The 19,642-nt window shown below is 44.7% G+C and overlaps 1 long non-coding RNA gene across 9 annotated transcripts in view; it reads right to left on the bottom strand.

Moving 5' to 3' along the window:
- Positions 1-19,642, bottom strand: part of LOC307181295 — a 1,377,052-nt gene that overhangs the window by 610,813 nt on the left and 746,597 nt on the right. Inside the window, exon 1 of one of the 9 annotated variants that reach the window (XR_013826366.1) lies at positions 15,862-15,904. The exons of the other annotated variants lie outside the window; for them this stretch is intronic. This is a non-coding gene — a long non-coding RNA (uncharacterized lncRNA). Of the gene's footprint in view, positions 1-15,861; positions 15,905-19,642 lie in introns of those variants that run through there. 9 annotated transcript variants of the gene reach the window in all.

Here is a 19,642-nt window from a genome sequence, read left to right as displayed (position 1 = left end):
AAAATATAAAATAAAATTCAAAATTAAAAAGAAATAAAATTTAAAAAATAAAACAGAAAAAACAATTATTCCCTGCACATACATGTATTTATATGAATAAATTATTTCCATGCTTATATCTGTAAATACAAAAAAGAGGAATAAAATCTACCTTGAACCAAAAACGAAAAAGAGAAAAAAAACACAGAACCCACCAGTTACACAGAGGAAAACCGTATCAGGGCACTTGCTCCAGTTGTAAACAATTCTGAAGTTGGTCAGTGGTGGGGAATCGTCTCCCATTCAGCCAGCAGCCCCCACGCAACAAGCGTCCTCATTGCAAAGCTGGGGCACCGTGCCGAGGCATCTGTGAGTAAACGTGAGCTGAGCCCCAGGCCAGTTGCTGCTGAACTATTCCCACCCGTCCCAGGTAAAACACCTGAATATATACAAGGACTTGAAAGCCTAGAGGAAGGGCCATAGAGCAACACGAATGACAGCATGCCAGCCGACTTGGTGCCTGCAGGCCAGCCAGGATGGTCCTGGCCCTGGGTGCTCTTCTGGAAGATTTCCATTTCCCTGCCTGAGATAACCATCCTGTCCCTGCCCCCACTGCTTTTTTCCTTCCTCACCTCTGCCCAGGGAGAAATTCCAGCAGCAGGTATGGGTGACACATCCTCTTCTTTAGCAGGTGGCAGCCTGGCAACTGCTGCAGAAAGTCCAGCAGAGCCCCACTCACACTGGGCCACCCACAAAGCCGTGGCCTCTCACTCCCTCCCACCAGCCCAGCCCCGAGACTGCTGACAGGGCAGAGAAAATGGCGTCAGGCACGGCTGCAGGGGCTCTTGCTGCCTGGAGTGGTATTTATATTGATCTCAACCCAGGCACACCTGGGGAGGGCTGGCCGGCACGGTAAGGCTGCCCAGGTCAGCCAATTATCACCCCTCAGGGGCTCACAGTTGCAGAAAATGGAACTTGCTGAACCGGCCAGGTCCAAGGAACAGGTGTGGGCTCCTGAGAGTCAGGATAGACAAGGGGCTGCAGCTTTGGCTTGTTTTCTAATCATTTTATCTGGCCCATGAGTGGGAGACAACTTCAAGAAAACCCTCTCCTAATGAGAGGAACCCAGGAGTCAGGGAGAGGAGGGGTGGGTGGTGGTTGGAGACAGAGGCCTGGTGCCCCGGGTGCAGTGGAAGTCTCTGGAAGACCAGGTGGAGGGAGGCCTCACGGAGTGATGCCCAGGGTCACAGACCTGTCACAGCTGCTGTTTATTAGTTCAAGTCCTGCTCTGAGGTGCTCTGTGTCAGCTCTGAGCGACAGGTGAGCTGGGGGTGCTCTGCAATGAGGGCTATGTGCACGGTTCCTGTGTGCCCAGCCCTGCCACGGTACCTGCAAGGGTAGCTCTGTATCCTGGGAGGGGCCTGACCACGAGAGCCCCGTGGGCTGGGGTGGGGGTGGGGTACCTGCCCAGGTGAGCTCCATATTCTGGGATTGGTCTGACCACGAGAGCCCCATGGGCTGCTGGGGACCTGGTAAAGGATGTCAGGACAGTCAGTGAAGCCACCGAGGATATACCTCCAGTTGCTCCTAATTCCTACACCCTGCTGGTCATTCTACCAACCACCAGGACATGGTATTCTGTATTAGTCTTCAATGATGCCTTCTTTTGTATTCCATTAGTCCCAGAGTCACAAGAAATTTTGGCTTGTGAGTGGCAGGACTCAACATACAACTAAAACAATACTTCCGGGCCGTCTGGCCCCAAGGGTGCAAAAATTCCCACACCATCTTTGGGGAAAGCTTAGCTAAAGACCTAAAAGTTCTACCTCTGGAAAAGGAAACCCTCCTTCAATATGCAGACGACATTCTGATCACCAGCCCTACTAAGGAGGCCTCTGAACTACCAAGCCAATAAAGGATAGAAGTTGTCCAAGAAAAAGCTCAAATATCACAGACTGCGGTGACCTGCCTGGGCTTCATTCTCACAGAAGGTCAGAGAAGCCCATCCCAGGAAAGGGAAGAAACCATTTTCAGCCTTACCCCTTTCTAAAACTAGAAGACAGCTTAGGGGTTCCTGGGGAGGCCAGGGTGTGCTGCTTCTGGATCCCTAACTACAGTCTACTAGCTGGGCCTCTATATGAAACACTGAAAGGAAAAGATGATGATCCTTTTGAATAGAATCCAGAAGTGGCCTTTCAAGAATGGAAAGAGCAGTCAATTCAGACCCTTGCCCTGGAACTCCCTAATTTAGCTAAACCCTTTGACCTTTACATTCCCGGTGAAAGGTGAATCGCCATTGGAGAATTAGTGCAAAAACTGGGACCACTTGAAATGGAACAATGCAAGAATGCCATCCAGGTAGGATAAACTACGGTCACTAAGGGGCTTGGCCCACTGCCACATCTGGCCAAGATACTGGCGGTATCTAAAAACCTGGAAATCAGCAGCCCAAAAGGCCACCTCCCTCCTAAGGGAAAAGGACCCCACGTGGTGATCCTAACCACCAACCATGCCCTGAAGTTGCAGGGTTCGCTCCGTGGGCACACCGACCTCGAGTGAGGAGGCCCTCCAACTCCAACATCCAGAGAGATAACCGGGGGCAACAGGGCACCATGACGACTCGTGTGAACATCACTTGACCTGGAGTTTCTCTCATAAAACAACAAGAGTGTGTCCCAAAAGAGTAGACTACTGCTTGCAGGACTTACTGCACCCAGAGGGGAGCTAATAATCTTGGCGGGGGAACAGTATACCACACTGTCACCATAGAAAAGCCTACAGACACCGTGATGATGGTGGCCAATAAGACCGGCTGGACTCCTGTTTACTTCAAAAGGCTGTTGACTCAGTAGCCATCATGGTCCTTGATCACCACTGACCCTGGACTGTCTGGGAGTTGAGCGGGCAGGGCTCTGACACCTGGTGCTGTTTGTACGTTAATTCAGGGGCCTAACTGAAGAAAGCGCAGACTACTGGTCAGAGCATCTAGGCTGGCAGAGACGGTCAGCCTAAGGTGGCCGAACAAATGTGGGGCGGGGTGAAACCGGCCCCCACAGCGTCTCTGCACATCTCTTTCCTGGACCCTTAAAGGTCATTAGAATCTATAACACTTCCAATGCTGGTGCTCAGGTGGACGAGCAGGGAGGCAGGGGTCCTGGGGACAATCAACGTCACCGGGAGGCTGCTGGGGAGAAGCTCTGACCCTCGCCCCAGGGTATGAGGGCTCCCAACTCAGCACTCAGCAGTTACAGAAGAAGGGTCTGCACCCTCAGCACTCCAAGAATGAGGAACGGGACAAAAGGCAGAGGAGGGGTTTGTCCCCAGCAAAGCCCATTAAAAATCCCTGGGAGATAAAAATAGAATCTGGGCAATAAAGTCAAGTCTAACCTTTTTTATCCTTTGTGCTTTGTCTAATTTCACGTGCTCCTAGGGTCCCGCATGCAGAGGTTCCACACCCGGCACTTCAGACCAGATTTCCTAGTGCAGAATGGCTGGGTCGACACCTCAGCTCCTGGGGCCCAGTGCAGACTCCACGATATAGAGCCTGAGCTACAGCCAACCCGGCCCTCGAGAGCTCCGCCGCCTCCCTCCCTCCCACTGACTCTGACAGGATCTCTACACAGCAGCCCAGCCCACAGCCCACGGGGTAGTGCATGCTCTCACCTCTCCATTCTCTGATCAAAATATAAAGGTTCCTTTGCTTGTGAACCAAACTCAGTCTCGATCTGTTGGCCCCAATGACACTGGGCAGGGGGACACTTGTTGGGGTCCACTCTGGAGGATCAGTAACAGAAATTGAGACTATTGTAACCTCAATGAACAGATGTGTGAGCCAAAGTGTAGTTAACATAGAACAGTGTATAAGGCTCGGGTAAAATAAGATGTTTTTAACACTTCCATTTGATATTTCCATCACTTTTTATAAGCAAGTTCAGTGAAAAGGTTTGTCTTATTTGTCAGGTCAATATTAGAGAAACGAAGTGATTTCTTTCCAAGGATGTACATCTAATAATCTTGGTTAAACCTTCAATCTTGTTTTAAATGCTTTTCCATTGAAAATGATACCTCTCTTTCAGCTCCCCCATTTCTGAGAAGTATAAAATCTTATAATTTATTATTACCAAAGGGGAAAGGTGGGAGGAGGGATAAATTAACAGTTTGGAATGAACACATACACACTGCTATGTATAAAATAGATCATCAACAAGGAACTACTGTATAACACAGGGAACTACACTCAACATTTTGCAATAACCTATAAGGGGAAATAATCTGAAAAAGAATAGATATTTTTATTGACATCATCTATCAATGACAGTTAAAGTGTAGCCTAAGGGAAGCTGGTGGTGAGTGCTTCTGACCCTGAAGACTTCAATCATCTAAAGTTTGGACTCTGCCTACTTCCCAAGGCCCTTAATGAACATATGTGTAGCTGTAGCTTAAAAAATTCCCCAGTTTGGGTTTCGGGGAGACACTGATTTTGAAAAAGCCCTGGTGTTCTCCTTACATGAATGAGACTCTTCCTACTGCTAAAACATGTCTGTCACACCCAGAGGATGGTATACCGTCTGATCGGGAAGAGTTTGGAAAAGGCATCTCATCTCCTCATCTCCTGGTGCTCGGGTTCACCCCTCCAGTGTCTTTACTAACAGTCTCCCCACTTGGAGATGTCAGCACTGTCAACATCCTGTTGCGTACAGTTTGGAATTTGTCCAGAGGATGAAGCGGAAGGATGAGGAACAATGAGAGACAAGTCCTAGGTGTTCAGACAGGCACATGTCACTCTAATTTCCAATCAGGAAGACGAATTGACCAAAGGCTAGGGTTGCCCATGGAAACAGTATAGGGCTTGAGGAAATCCCGCTGCTTTGTGGCCAGTTCCCATAAACACGAGTTGAACAATGGAACTCAGGGGCAGTAAAATTCACAAAACTGCAGAGTTGAAAATATCCATCACTGAAAAATGTCTTGAGGAAAGTCAGAGAAAAGGACTTGTAAGCAAGGGAGAATGGCAGGAAAGGGATTTGAGGAGGTAGAAAGGACTCGCCATTAAGCACAAGAAAAGGAGCTGAACATTGCCAACATTGCAGTTGGCCAAAAAGGGTGTATGTGTTCTTTTCTGTATATATTCAAGAAAAGGGCATACACTTTTTTAGCCAACCAAACAGGTGGGCACTGGAAGTCAATACTACAAAAGATATCACTTCGCATCAGTCAGAAGAGCCATCCTCATAAAGCGTAAACAACAGAAATGCAGGACAGGGCAACGAGAAGAGGGAGCCCTGTGAGACTTATAGTGGAAATGTATATTGCCAACGGCCATTCTGGAGAAGTGTATTGTGTTTACTAAAGCATCTAAAAAATGAGCTACAGAGCATAGGGCACTTGCACTCATGGGCGTATATCTTGGGAAAAACAAAAATCGAGAGGACACAGGCACCCCAATGTTTACCCCCTCTCTGTTTAAAAGATCCTCGACTAGGATATAACTTAAATGTCTCTGGAGGGAAAAAATGGATAGAGATGTGGTACTTAGGTAGAGTGGAATATTATTCAGCCTGGAAATCAATGAAATATGGAAATCAATGAAAAATGGAGCTCAGGGTCACTGCAATTCACAAACCTGCAGAGTTATAAATGAAAACTAACGTCCAAAAATATGTTGAGGTAAGGCAAAGAAGAGGATCTGAATGCAAGACAGAATTGCAAGAAACAGATTTCAAGAGATAGATTGGACTCGTCTTTAACGTACATGAAAAGCGGCAGAATTTCGACAATGATGCAGTTGGCCCAAAAGGGCGTATGCGTTTTTTCCTGATTATATCCAGGAAAAAACGCATACGCACTTTATGGGCAACGAAGCAAGCAAGCAATGCAAATGTGCACAACAAAGAAGTCTCACTTCCCACCGGTCAAAAGGGCCATCCTAAAAAATTGTAAAAACCAGAAATGCAGGACAGGCCATGGAGAACAGGGAGCCTTTATACGCTGATGGGCAGTGTGTGAACTGCCGAGAGCCACTCTGGAGAAGTGTATGGTGGTTCCTAAATCATCTAAAAAACAGAGCTACAGAGCATAGGACACTTCCAATCATGGGAGTATATCTAGGGAAGTCTAAAAATCAACAAGACACAAGCACACCACAGTTTAGGGCTACTCTGTTTACAAGAACCTCAACTTCAGTACACCTTAAATATCCCAGGAAAGAGAACAATGGATAAAGAAGATGTGGTACTTATGTACAATGGAATATCTCTTCACCATGAAATCAATGTAATAAGGCTAGTAGAAGGATAAAGAGTGGATTTAGGTCCGATAATACTACTTGAAATAAGTCAAACAGAAAAAGAAACATATCATAAGATATCACTTATAGAGGGAGGGTAAATATGGCTGCACAAGAAATGAATTACAGAACAGAACAGTGTCTCACATTTAGAAAACACACTTATGTCAGCTTAAGGGGAAAGGAGAGGTGGGGTGATGCATAAAACCAGAGTTTGAAATTAGCACAGATACCGTTCAATAAACCAAATAGGTATTAGACAAGATCTACACCTTGCTCAATGAACTGGCCTCAACACACCCTATACACCGCAGAGAAATATATCTGAGGAATAAGAATCTTAAAACCCATGTATTGATATATCTCCATAAGGGAATCAAGTGTGTGCAGAGCGGCACAAACACAGCAGTGAAAAGGAGCTAAACCCCATTATAGAAATAAATTTTAAAAACAAAACGCTGAAACAATGAAAGAGAGAAAAATTCTTACAAAATTCGCTCAGGGGCTGTGATGCAACCTGGATTGACCACATATAAACCCACAGCTGGATAAGACATAAGGCGGGACACTTGGGGCTGACAGGATTGGTGAGCTTTGGTGAGCAACTGCCGAAAGTTTAATGCAATACTTCATGCTACTCAGTCCAAGGGTCCCAACACTCCAGGTTGAAGGGAATCTTCCTACAGCTAAACCATGCTTGGGAAACCCAGCGACTGGTATACCATATGATCGGGAAAGGTTTCTAAAACGCACCTCATTTTTCCTCTCCTGGGGCTCCGGATCGACATTCCAGCCGCTTTACTAACAACATCCCCACATGGAGTCAATGCCTTTAAGTTCTGGTATCGCACAGTCTGCAGTTAGTGCAGAGGATGAATGGGAATAGGGGGAACCAGTGAGAAACTAGCTGTAGCGGTTTCAATGGGCACATGTCACTCTAATATCACATCAGTAAGAAGAATTAACCAAAGGCACAGCAAGGTGCCCCAGAAGAAAAATAGGGCTTCAAGGAATCCTGTGGTTACGGGGCAAGACCACAAAAATAAGAGCTAAAAAATGTAGCTAAGGGCCACTGCAATTCAAAAACCTGCAGAGTTATAAAGGCCAACTATTTTTAAAAAATATATTGAGGTAAGACTATGAAGAGGCATTGAAAGCAAGGCAGAATTGCAGGAAACCGATTTCAGAAGGTAGACTGGAATTGCATTGAAAACATATGAAGAGAGTCAGAAACTCGACAATGATGCACTTGGCCAAAAAGGGCGTATGCGGTTTTTCCTGAATATATTCAGGAAAAAACGCATACGCCCTTTTTGGCCAACCAAGCAAGCTTGCAAAGGAAATCTGCACTACAATGAAGTCTCACTTCCACCTGGTCAAAAGGGCCATCTGAAAAAAGTGTAAAATCCATAAAGGCAGGACAGGCCATGGAGAACTGGGAGCCTTCTTATGCTGATGGGCGGGATGTAAATTGCCAACAGCCACTCTGGAGAAGAGTATGGTGTTTCCTGAAACATCTAAAAAACAAAGCAACAGAGCCTAGGGCACTTCCACTTATGGTCCTATAGCTTAGGGAAATTAAAATCAAAAAGACACAGCCACCCCAAAGTTTGGGACGGCTCTGTTTACAAGAACCTCGTTTACGGTACAAGTTCAATATCGCAGAAAGTGAAAAATGGATAAAGAACTTGTGGTACTTACGTACAATGCAATATCACTCAGCAATGAAATCTATGTCATCAGGCCCGTAGCAGCATAATGAGTGGATTCAGGTATGATGATTCTAACTGAAATAAGTCACACAGAAAAGAAACATCATAAGGTATCACTAATACACAGAATGTGAACTTGGCTACACATGAACTGAATTACAAAACAGAACAGTGTCTCAAGTTTAGAAAACCAACTTACGCTTGCTTAACGGGGAAGGTGAGTTGGGGTACTGCATAAAACCAGAGATTGAAATGAGCACAGATAAAGTTCCTTAAGCCAAATATGGAATAGACAAGAGCTACTCCTTGCTCAACGAAATGGACTCAACACCCCATATTAAACGCCTAAGAATGTACCTGACTAGTAAGTATCTTAAAACCTATGGATTGCTATGTCTCCAAAAGAGAATCAAGCGTGTGTACAGGGGAATAAATGCAGCAGTGATAGGATTGGAGAGGTTCGGTGAGCAACTGAAGACCCTTTGAAGTCATATTGCATGGTACCCATTACACAGGTCTCAACTCTCCAGGTTTAAGGTATTCTTCCTTCAGCTAAAACATGCATGTGGAACCCAGAGTATGATCAACGGTTTGAAAGGGAGACGTGTTCAAATATGTCTCAGTTTTCCTCCCCTGGTACTCGGGTGCAACATTCCAGATGCTTTACTAACACTCTCCCTACTTGGAGAGTCAGTGCCTTTAACCTCCTGTTTGCCCCAGTTTGCAATTTCTGCGGAAGATGAACAGGAATAGCGAGAACCAATGAGAGGCTAGCTGGAGGTGTCTGGACGGGCAAATTTAACTCTCATTTCCCACCAGGAAGAGGAAATAACCAAAGGCTCAGCGTGCCATGCCGGAACCACATTAGGGCCTGAAGCCATCCGGCGGTGTTGCGGCCAGGTCACAAGAAAGCGAGTTGAAGAAAGGAGCTCAGGGGCACTGTAATTCACAAACCTGCAGAGTTATAAATGACAGCTATCGTCCAAAAATAGACTGAAGTAAGGCTGCCAAGAGGACTTGAAAGCGGGGCAGAATTGCAGGAAACCGATTTCAGGAGGTAGACTGGAATTGCATTGAAAGCATAGGAAAAGAGGCAGAACGTCCACAATGATGCACTTGGCCAAAAAGGGCGTATGCGTTTTTTCCTGAATATATTCAGGAAAAAACGCATACGCCCTTTTTGGCCAACCAAGCAAGCTTGCAAAGGAAATCTGCACTACAATGAAGTCTCACTTCCCCCCGGTAAAAAGGGCCATCTGAAAAAAGTGTAAAATCCAGAAAGGCAACAGGCCATTGAGAACTGGGAGCCTTGTTATGCTGATGGGCGGGATGTAAATTGCCAAAAGACACTTGGGAGAAGTGTATGGTGTTTCCTGAAACATCTAAAAAACAAAGCAACAGAGCCTAGGGCACTTCCACTTATGGTCCTATAGCTTAGGGAAATTAAAATAAAAAAGACACAGCCACCCCAAAGTTTGGAATGGCTCTGTTTACAAGAACCTCGTTTACAGTACAAGTTCAACATCGCAGAAAGTGAAAAATGGATAAAGAAGTTGTGGTATTCACTTACAAAGCAATATCACTCAGCAATGAAATCTATGTCATCAGGCCCTTAGCAGCACAATGAGTGGATTCAGGTATGATGATTCTAACTGTAATAAGTCACACAGAAAAAGAAACATCATAAGATATCAGTAATACACGGAATGTAAACTTGGCTACACAGGAACTGAATTACAGAACAGAACAGGGTCTCAAATTTAGAAAACCAACTTATGCTTGCTTAAGGGTAAAGGTGAGTTGGGGTGCTGCATAAAACCAGAGATTGAAATGAGCACAGATAAAGTCCCTTAAGCCAAATATGGAATACACAAGAGCTACTCCTTGCTCAACGAAATGGACTCAACACCGCATATTAAACGCCTAAGAATGTACCTGACTAGTAAGTATCTTAAAACCTATGGATTGCTATGTCTCCGAAAGAGAATCAAGCATGTGTACAGGGGCATAAACACAGCAGTGATAGGATTGGAGAGGTTCGGTGAGCAAATGAAGACCCTTTGAAGTCATATTGCATGGTACCCATTACACGGGTCTTAACTCTCCAGGTTTAAGGTATTCTTCCTTCAGCTAAAACATGCATGTGGAACCCAAGTATGATCAACCATGTGAACGGGAGACGTGTTCAAATATGTCTCAGTTTTCCTCCCCTGGTACTCGGGTGCAACATTCCAGACGCTTTACTAACACTCTCCCCACTTGGAGAGTCAGCGCCTTTAACCTCCTGTTTGGCCCAGTTTGCAATATCTGCGGAAGATGAACAGGAATAGCGAGAACCAATGAGAGACTAGCTGGAGGTGTCTGGACGGGCAAATTTAACTCTCATTTCCCACCAGGAAGAGGAATTAACCAAAGGCTCAGCGTGCCGTGCCGGAACCAGATTAGGGCCTGAAGCCATCCTGCGGTGTTGCGGTCAGGTCACAAGAAAGCGAGTTGAAGAAAGGAGCTCAGGGGCACTGTAATTCACAAACCTGCAGAGTTATAAATGACAGCTATCGTCCAAAAATAGACTGAAGTAAGGCTGCCAAGAGGACTTGAAAGCGGGGCAGAATTGCAGGAAACCGATTTCAGGAGGTAGACTGGAATTGCATTGAAAGCATAGGAAAAGAGGCAGAACGTCCACAATGATGCACTTGGCCAAAAAGGGCGTATGCGTTTTTTCCTGAATATATTCAGGAAAAAACGCATACGCCCATTTTGGCCAACCAAGCAAGCTTGCAAAGGAAATCTGCACTACAATGAAGTCTCACTTCCCCCCGGTCAAAAGGGCCATCTGAAAAAAGTGTAAAATCCAGAAAGGCAGGACAGGCCATGGAGAACTGGGAGCCTTGTTATGCTGATGGGCGGGATGTAAATTGCCAACAAGCACTCTGGAGAAGTGTATGGTGTTTCCTGAAACATCTAAAAAACAAAGCAACAGAACCTAGGGCACTTCCACTTATGGTCCTATAGCTTAGGGAAATTAAAATCAAAAAGACACAGCCACCCCAAAGTTTGGAACGGCTCTGTTTACAAGAACCTCGTTTACAGTACAAGTTCAACATCGCAGAAAGTGAAAAATGGATAAGGAAGTTGTGGTATTTACTTACAAAGCAATATCACTCAGCAATGAAATCTGTGTCATCAGGCCCTTAGCAGCACAATGAGTGGATTCAGGTATGATGATTCTAACTGAAATAAGTCACACAGAAAAAGAAACATCATAAGATATCACTAATACACGGAATGTAAACTTGGCTACACAGGAACTGAATTACAGAACAGAACAGGGTCTCAAATTTAGAAAACCAACTTATGCTTGCTTAAGGGGAAAGGTGAGTTGGGGTGCTGCATAAAACCAGAGATTGAAATGAGCACAGATAAAGTTCCTTAAGCCAAATATGGAATAGACAAGAGCTACTCCTTGCTCAACGAAATGGACTCAACACCCCATAATAAATGCCTAAGAATGTACCTGACTAGTAAGTATCTTAAAACCTATGGATTGCTATGTCTCCGAAAGAGAATGTAGCATGTGTACAGGGGCATAAACGCAGCAGTGATAGGATTGGAGAGGTTCGTGAGCAAATGAAGACCCTTTGAAGTCATATTGCATGGTACCCATTACACGGGTCTCAACTCTCCAGGTTTAAGGTATTCTTCCTTCAGCTAAAACATGCATGTGGAACCCAGAGTATGATCAACCATGTGAACGGGAGACGTGTTCAAATATGTCTCAGTTTTCCCCCCCTGGTACTCGGGTGCAACATTCCAGACGCTTTACTAACACTCTCCCGACTTGGAGAGTCAGTCCCTTTAACCTCCTGTTTGGCCCAGTTTGCAATTTCTGCGGAAGATGAACAGGAATAGCGAGAACCAATGAGAGGCTAGCTGGAGGTGTCTGGACGGGCAAATTTAACTCTCATTTCCCACCAGGAAGAGGAATTAACCAAAGGCTCAGCATGCCGGGCCGGAACCAGATTAGGGCCTGAAGCCATCCTGCGGTGTTGCGGCCAGGTCACAAGAAAGCGAGTTGAAGAAAGGAGCTCAGGGGCACTGTAATTCACAAACCTGCAGAGTTATAAATGACAGCTATCGTCCAAAAATAGACTGAAGTAAGGCTGCCAAGAGGACTTGAAATCGGGGCAGAATTGCAGGAAACCGATTTCAGGAGGTAGACTGGAATTGCATTGAAAGAATAGGAAAAGAGGCAGAACGTCCACAATGATGCACTTGGCCAAAAAGGGCGTATGCGTTTTTTCCTGAATATATTCAGGAAAAAACGCATACGCACTTTTTGGCCAACCAAGCAAGCTTGCAAAGGAAATCTGCACTACAATGAAGTCTCACTTCTCCCCGGTCAAAAGGGCCATCTGAAAAAAGTGTAAAATCCAGAAAGGCAGGACAGGCCATGGAGAACTGGGAGCCTTGTTATGCTGATGGGCGGGATGTAAATTGCCAACAACCACTCAGGAGAAGTGTATGGTGTTTCCTGAAACATCTAAAAAACAAAGCAACAGAGCCTAGGGCACTTCCACTTATGGTCCTATAGCTTAGGGAAATTAAAATCAAAAAGACACAGCCACCCCAAAGTTTGGAACGGCTCTGTTTACAAGAACCTCGTTTACAGTACAAGTTCAACATCGCAGAAAGTGAAAAATGGATAAAGAAGTTGTGGTATTTACTTACAAAGCAATATCACTCAGCAATGAAATCTATGTCATCAGGCCCTTAGCAGCACAGTGAGTGGATTCAGGTATGATGATTCTAACTGAAATAAGTACACAGAAAAAGAAACATCATAATATATCAGTAATACACGGAATGTAAACTTGGCTACACAGGAACTGAATTACAGAACAGAACAGGGTCTCAAATTTAGAAAACCAACTTATGCTTGCTTAAGGGTAAAGGTGAGTTGGGGTGCTGCATAACCAGAGATCGAAATGAGCACAGATAAAGTTCCTTAAGCCAAATATGGAATAGACAAGAGCTACTCCTTGCTCAACGAAATGGACTCAACACCGCATATTAAACGCCTAAGAATGTACCTGACTAGTAAGTATCTTAAAACCTATGGATTGCTATGTCTCCAAAAGAGAATCAAGCATGTGTACAGGGGCATAAACGCAGCAGTGATAGGATTGGAGAGGTTCGGTGAGCAAATGAAGAACCTTTGAAGTCATATTGCATGGTACCCATTCCACGGGTTTCAACTACCCAGGTTTAAAGTATTCTTCCTTCAGCTAAAACATGCATGTGGAACCTAGAGTATGATCAACCATGTGATCGGGAGACGTGTTCAAATATGTCTCAGTTTTCGTACCCTGGTACTCGGGTGCAACATTCCAGACGCTTTACTAACACTCTCCCGACTTGGAGAGTCAGTTCCTTTAACCTCCTGTTTGGCCCAGTTTGCAATTTCTGTGGAAGATGAACAGGAATAGCGAGAACCAATGAGAGACTAGCTGGAGGTGTCTGGACGGGCAAATTTAACTCTCATTTCCCACCAGGAAGAGGAATTAACCAAAGGCTCAGCGTGCCTTGCCGGAACCAGATTAGGGCCTGAAGCCATCCTGCGGTGTTGCGGCCAGCTCACAAGAAAGCGAGTTGAAGAAAGGAGCTCAGGGGCACTGTAATTCACAAACCTGCAGAGTTATAAATGACAGCTATCATCCAAAAATATACTGAAGTAAGGCTGCCAAGAGGACTTGAAAGCGGGGCAGAATTGCAGGAAACCGATTTCAGGAGGTAGACTGGAATTGCATTGAAACCATAGGAAAAGAGGCAGAACGTCCACAATGATGCACTTGGCCAAAAAGGGCGTATGCATTTTTTCCTGAATATATTCAGGAAAAAACGCATACGCCCTTTTTGGCCAACCAAGCAAGCTTGCAAAGGAAATCTGCACTACAATGAAGTCTCACTTCCCCCCGGTCAAAAGGGCCATCTGAAAAAAGTGTAAAATCCAGAAAGGCAGGACAGGCCATGGAGAACTGGGAGCCTTGTTATGCTGATGGGCGGGATGTAAATTGCCAACAGACACTCGGGAGAAGTGTATGGTGTTTCCTGAAACATCTAAAAAACAAAGCAACAGAGCCTAGTGCACTTCCACTTATGGTCCTATAGCTTAGGGAAATTAAAATCAAAAAGACACAGCCACCCCAAAGTTTGGGACGCCTCTGTTTACAAGAACCTCGTTTACAGTACAAGTTCAATATCACATAAAGTGAAAAATGGATAAAGAACTTGTGGTACTTACGTACAATGCAGTATCACTCAGCAATGAAATCTATGTCATCAGGCCCGTAGCAGCATAATGAGTGGATTCAGGTACGATGATTCTAACTGAAATAAGTCACACAGAAAAAGAAACATCATAATATATCAGTAATACACGGAATGGAAACTTGGCTACACAGGAACTGAATTACAGAACAGAACAGGGTCTCAAATTTAGAAAACCAACTTATGCTTGCTTAAGGGGAAAGGTGAGTTGGGGTGCTGCATAAAACCAGAGATTGAAATGAGCACAGATAAAGTTCCTTAAGCCAAATATGGAATAGACAAGAGCTACTCCTTGCTCAACGAAATGGACTCAACACCGCATATTAAACGCCTAAGAATGTACCTGACTAGTAAGTATCTTAAAACCTATGGATTGCTATGTCTCCAAAAGAGAACCAAGCGTGTATACAGGGGCATAAACGCAGCAGTGATAGGATTGGAGAGGTTCGTGAGCAAATGAAGACCCTTTGAAGTCATATTACATGGTACCCATTACACGGGTCTCAACTCTCCAGGTTTAAGGTATTCTTCCTTCAGCTAAAACATGCATGTGGAACCCAGAGTATGATCAACCATGTGAACGGGAGACGTGTTCAAATATGTCTCAGTTTTCCGCCCCTGGTACTCGGGTGCAACATTCCAGATGCTTTACTAACACTCTCCCGACTTGGAGAGTAAGTCCCTTAAACCTCCTGTTTGGCCCAGTTTGCAATTTCTGCGGAAGATGAACAGGAATAGCGAGAACCAATGAGAGGCTAGCTAGAGGTGTCTGGACGGGCAAATTTAACTCTCATTTCCCACCAGGAAGAGGAATTAACCAAAGGCTCAGCATGCCGGGCCGGAACCAGATTAGGGCCTGAAGCCATCCTGCGGTGTTGCGGCCAGGTCACAAGAAAGTGAGTTGAAGAAAGGAATTCAGGGGCACTGTAATTCACAAACCTGCAGAGTTATAAATGACAGCTATCGTCCAAAAATAGACTGAAGTAAGGCTGCCAAGAGGACTTGAAAGCGGGGCAGAATTGCAGGAAACCGATTTCAGGAGGTAGACTGGAATTGCATTGAAAGCATAGGAAAAGAGGCAGAACGTCCACAATGATGCACTTGGCCAAAAAGGGCATATGCGTTTTTTCCTGAATATATTCAGGAAAAAACGCATACGCCCTTTTTGGCCAACCAAGCAAGCTTGCAAAGGAAATCTGCACTACAATGAAGTCTCACTTCCCCCCGGTCAAAAGGGCCATCTGAAAAAAGTGTAAAATCCAGAAAGGCAGGACAGGCCATGGAGAACTGGGAGCCTTGTTATGCTGACGGGCGGGATGTAAATTGCCAACAACCACTCGGGAGAAGTGTATGGTGTTTCCTGAAACATCTAAAAAACAAAGCAACAGAGCCTAGGGCACTTCCACTTATGGTCCTATAGCTTAGGGAAATTAAAATCAAAAAGACACAGCCACCCCAAAGTTTGGGACGCCTCTGTTTACAAGAACCTCGTTTACAGTACAAGTTCAACATCGCAGAAAGTGAAAAATGGATAAAGAAGTTGTGGTATTCACTTACAAAGCAATATCACTCAGCAATCAAATCTATGTCATCAGGCCCTTAGCAGCACAATGAGTGGATTCAGGTATGATGATTCTAACTGAAATAAGTCACACAGAAAAAGAAACATCATAAGATATCAGTAATACACGGAATGGAAACTTGGCTACACAGGAACTGAATTACAGAACAGAACAGGGTCTCAAATTTAGAAAACCAACTTATGCTTGCTTAAGGGTAAAGGTGAGTTGGGGTGCTGCATAAAACCAGAGATTGAAATGAGCACAGATAAAGTTCCTTAAGCCAAATATGGAATAGACAAGAGCTACTCCTTGCTCAACGAAATGGACTCAACACCGCATATTAAACGCCTAAGAATGTACCTGACTAGTAAGTATCTTAAAACCTATGGATTGCTATGTCTCCGAAAGAGAATCAAGCATGTGTACAGGGGCATAAACACAGCACTGATAGGATTGGAGAGGTGCGGTGAGCAAATGAAGACCCTTTGAAGTCATATTGCATGGTACCCATTCCACGGGTTTCAACTACCCAGGTTTAAGGTATTCTTCCTTCAGCTAAAACATGCATGTGGAACCTAGAGTATGATCAACCATGTGATCGGGAGACGTGTTCAAATATGTCTCAGTTTTCGTACCCTGGTACGCCGGTGCAACATTCAAGACGCTTTACTAACACTCTCCCGACTTGGAGAGTCAGTCCCTTTAACCTCCTGTTTGGCCCAGTTTGCAATTTCTGCGGAAGATGAACAGGAATAGCGAGAACCAATGAGAGACTAGCTGGAGGTGTCTGGACGGGCAAATTTAACTCTCATTTCCCACCAGGAAGAGGAATTAACCAAAGGCTCAGCGTGCCTTGCCGGAACCAGATTAGGGCCTGAAGCCATCCTGCGGTGTTGCGGCCAGCTCACAAGAAAGCGAGTTGAAGAAAGGAGCTCAGGGACACTGTAATTCACAAACCTGCAGAGTTATAAATGACAGCTATCGTCAAAAAATATACTGAAGTAAGGCTGCCAAGAGGACTTGAAAGCAGGGCAGAATTGCAGGAAACCGATTTCAGGAGGTAGACTGGAATTGCATTGAAAGCATAGGAAAAGAGGCAGAACGTCCACAATGATGCACTTGGCCAAAAAGGGCGTATGCGTTTTTTCCTGAATATATTCAGGAAAAAACGCATACGCCCTTTTTGGCCAACCAAGCAAGCTTGCAAAGGAAATCTGCACTACAATGAAGTCTCACTTCCCCCCCGGTCAAAAGGGCCATCTGAAAAAAGTGTAAAATCCAGAAAGGCAGGACAGGCCATGGAGAACTGGGAGCTTTGTTATGCTGATGGGCGGGAGGTAAATTGCCAACAGACACTCGGGAGAAGTGTATGGTGTTTCCTGAAACATCTAAAAAACAAAGCAACAGAGCCTAGGGCACTGCCACTTATGGTCCTATAGCTTAGGGAAATTAAAATAAAAAAGACACAGCCACCCCAAAGTTTGGAACCGTTCTGTTTACAAGAACCTCGTTTAAAGTACAAGTTCAACATCGCAGAAAGTGAAAAATGGATAAAGAAGTTGTGGTATTTACTTACAAAGCAATATCACTCAGCAATCAAATCTATGTCATCAGGCCCTTAGCAGCACAATGAGTGGATTCAGGTATGATAATTCTAACTGAAATAAGTACACAGAAAAAGAAACATCATAATATATCAGTAATACACGGAATGTAAACTTGGCTACACAGGAACTGAATTACAGAACAGAACAGGGTCTCAAATTTAGAAAACCAACTTATGCTTGCTTAAGGGTAAAGGTGAGTTGGGGTGCTGCATAACCAGAGATCGAAATGAGCAAAGATAAAGTTCCTTAAGCCAAATATGGAATAGACAAGAGCTACTCCTTGCTCAACGAAATGGACTCAACACCGCATATTAAACGCCTAAGAAAGTACCTGACTAGTAAGTATCTTAAAACCTATGGATTGCTATGTCTCCGAAAGAGAATGTAGCATGTGTACAGGGGCATAAACGCAGCAGTGATAGGATTGGAGAGGTTCGTGAGCAAATGAAGACCCTTTGAAGTCATATTGCATGGTACCCATTCCACGGGTCTCAACTCTCCAGGTTTAAGGTATTCTTCCTTCAGCTAAAACATGCATGTGGAACCCAGAGTATGATCAACCATGTGAACGGGAGACGTGTTCAAATATGTCTCAGTTTTCCCCCCCTGGTACTCGGGTGCAACATTCCAGACGCTTTACTAACACTCTCCCGACTTGGAGAGTCAGTCCCTTTAACCTCCTGTTTGGCCCAGTTTGCAATTTCTGCGGAAGATGAACAGGAATAGCGAGAACCAATGAGAGGCTAGCTGGAGGTGTCTGGACGGGCAAATTTAACTCTCATTTCCCACCAGGAAGAGGAATTAACCAAAGGCTCAGCATGCCGGGCCGGAACCAGATTAGGGCCTGAAGCCATCCTGCGGTGTTGCGGCCAGGTCACAAGAAAGCGAGTTGAAGAAAGGAGCTCAGGGGCACTGTAATTCACAAACCTGCAGAGTTATAAATGACAGCTATCGTCCAAAAATAGACTGAAGTAAGGCTGCCAAGAGGACTTGAAAGCGCGGCAGAATTGCAGGAAACCGATTTCAGCAGGTAGACTGGAATTGCATTGAAAGCATAGGAAAAGAGGCAGAACGTCCACAATGATGCACTTGGCCAAAAAGGGCGTATGCGTTTTTTCCTGAATATATTCAGGAAAAAACGCATACGCCCTTTTTGGCCAACCAAGCAAGCTTGCAAAGGAAATCTGCACTACAATGAAGTCTCACTTCCCCCCGGTCAAAAAAGCCATCTGAAAAAAGTGTAAAATCCAGAAAGGCAGGACAGGCCATGGAGAACTGGGAGCCTTGTTATGCTGATGGGCGGGATGTAAATTGCCAACAACCACTCGGGAGAAGTGTATGGTGTTTCCTGAAACATCTAAAAAACAAAGCAACAGAGCCTAGGGCACTGCCACTTATGGTCCTATAGCTTAGGGAAATTAAAATCAAAAAGACACAGCCACCCCAAAGTTTGGAATGGCTCTGTTTACAAGAACCTCGTTTACAGTACAAGTTCAACATCGCAGAAAGTGAAAAATGGATAAAGAAGTTGTGGTATTCACTTACAAAGCAATATCACTCAGCAATGAAATCTATGTCATCAGGCCCTTAGCAGCACAATGAGTGGATTCAGGTATGATGATTCTAACTGAAATAAGTCACACAGAAAAAGAAACATCATAAGATATCAGTAATACACGGAATGGAAACTTGGCTACACAGGAACTGCATTCCAAAACAGAACAGGGTCTCAAATTTAGAAAACCAACTTATGCTTGCTTAAGGGGAAAGGGGAGTTGGGGTGCTGCATAAAACCAGAGATTGAAATGAGCACAGATAAAGTTCCTTAAGCCAAATATGGAATAGACAAGAGCTACTCCTTGCTCAACGAAATGGACTCAACACCCCATATTAAACGCCTAAGAATGTACCTGACTAGTAAGTATCTTAAAACCTATGGATTGCTATGTCTCCAAAAGAGAATCAAGCGTGTGTACAGGGGCAAAAACGCAGCAGTGATAGGATTGGAGAGGTTCGGTGAGCAAATGAAGACCCTTTGAAGACATATTGCATGGTACCCATTCCACGGGTCTCAACTCTCCAGGTTTAAGGTATTCTTCCTTCAGCTAAAACATGCATGTGAAACCCAGAGTATGATCAACCGTGTGAACGGGAGAGGTGTTCAAATAT

Source organism: Stenella coeruleoalba, assembly GCF_951394435.1.
Source record: "Stenella coeruleoalba genome assembly, contig: scaffold_34, whole genome shotgun sequence".
NCBI lineage: Eukaryota > Metazoa > Chordata > Mammalia > Artiodactyla > Delphinidae > Stenella > Stenella coeruleoalba.
Note: the sequence above shows the minus strand (reverse complement) of the source record. Positions and strands in the feature narration are given on the sequence as shown.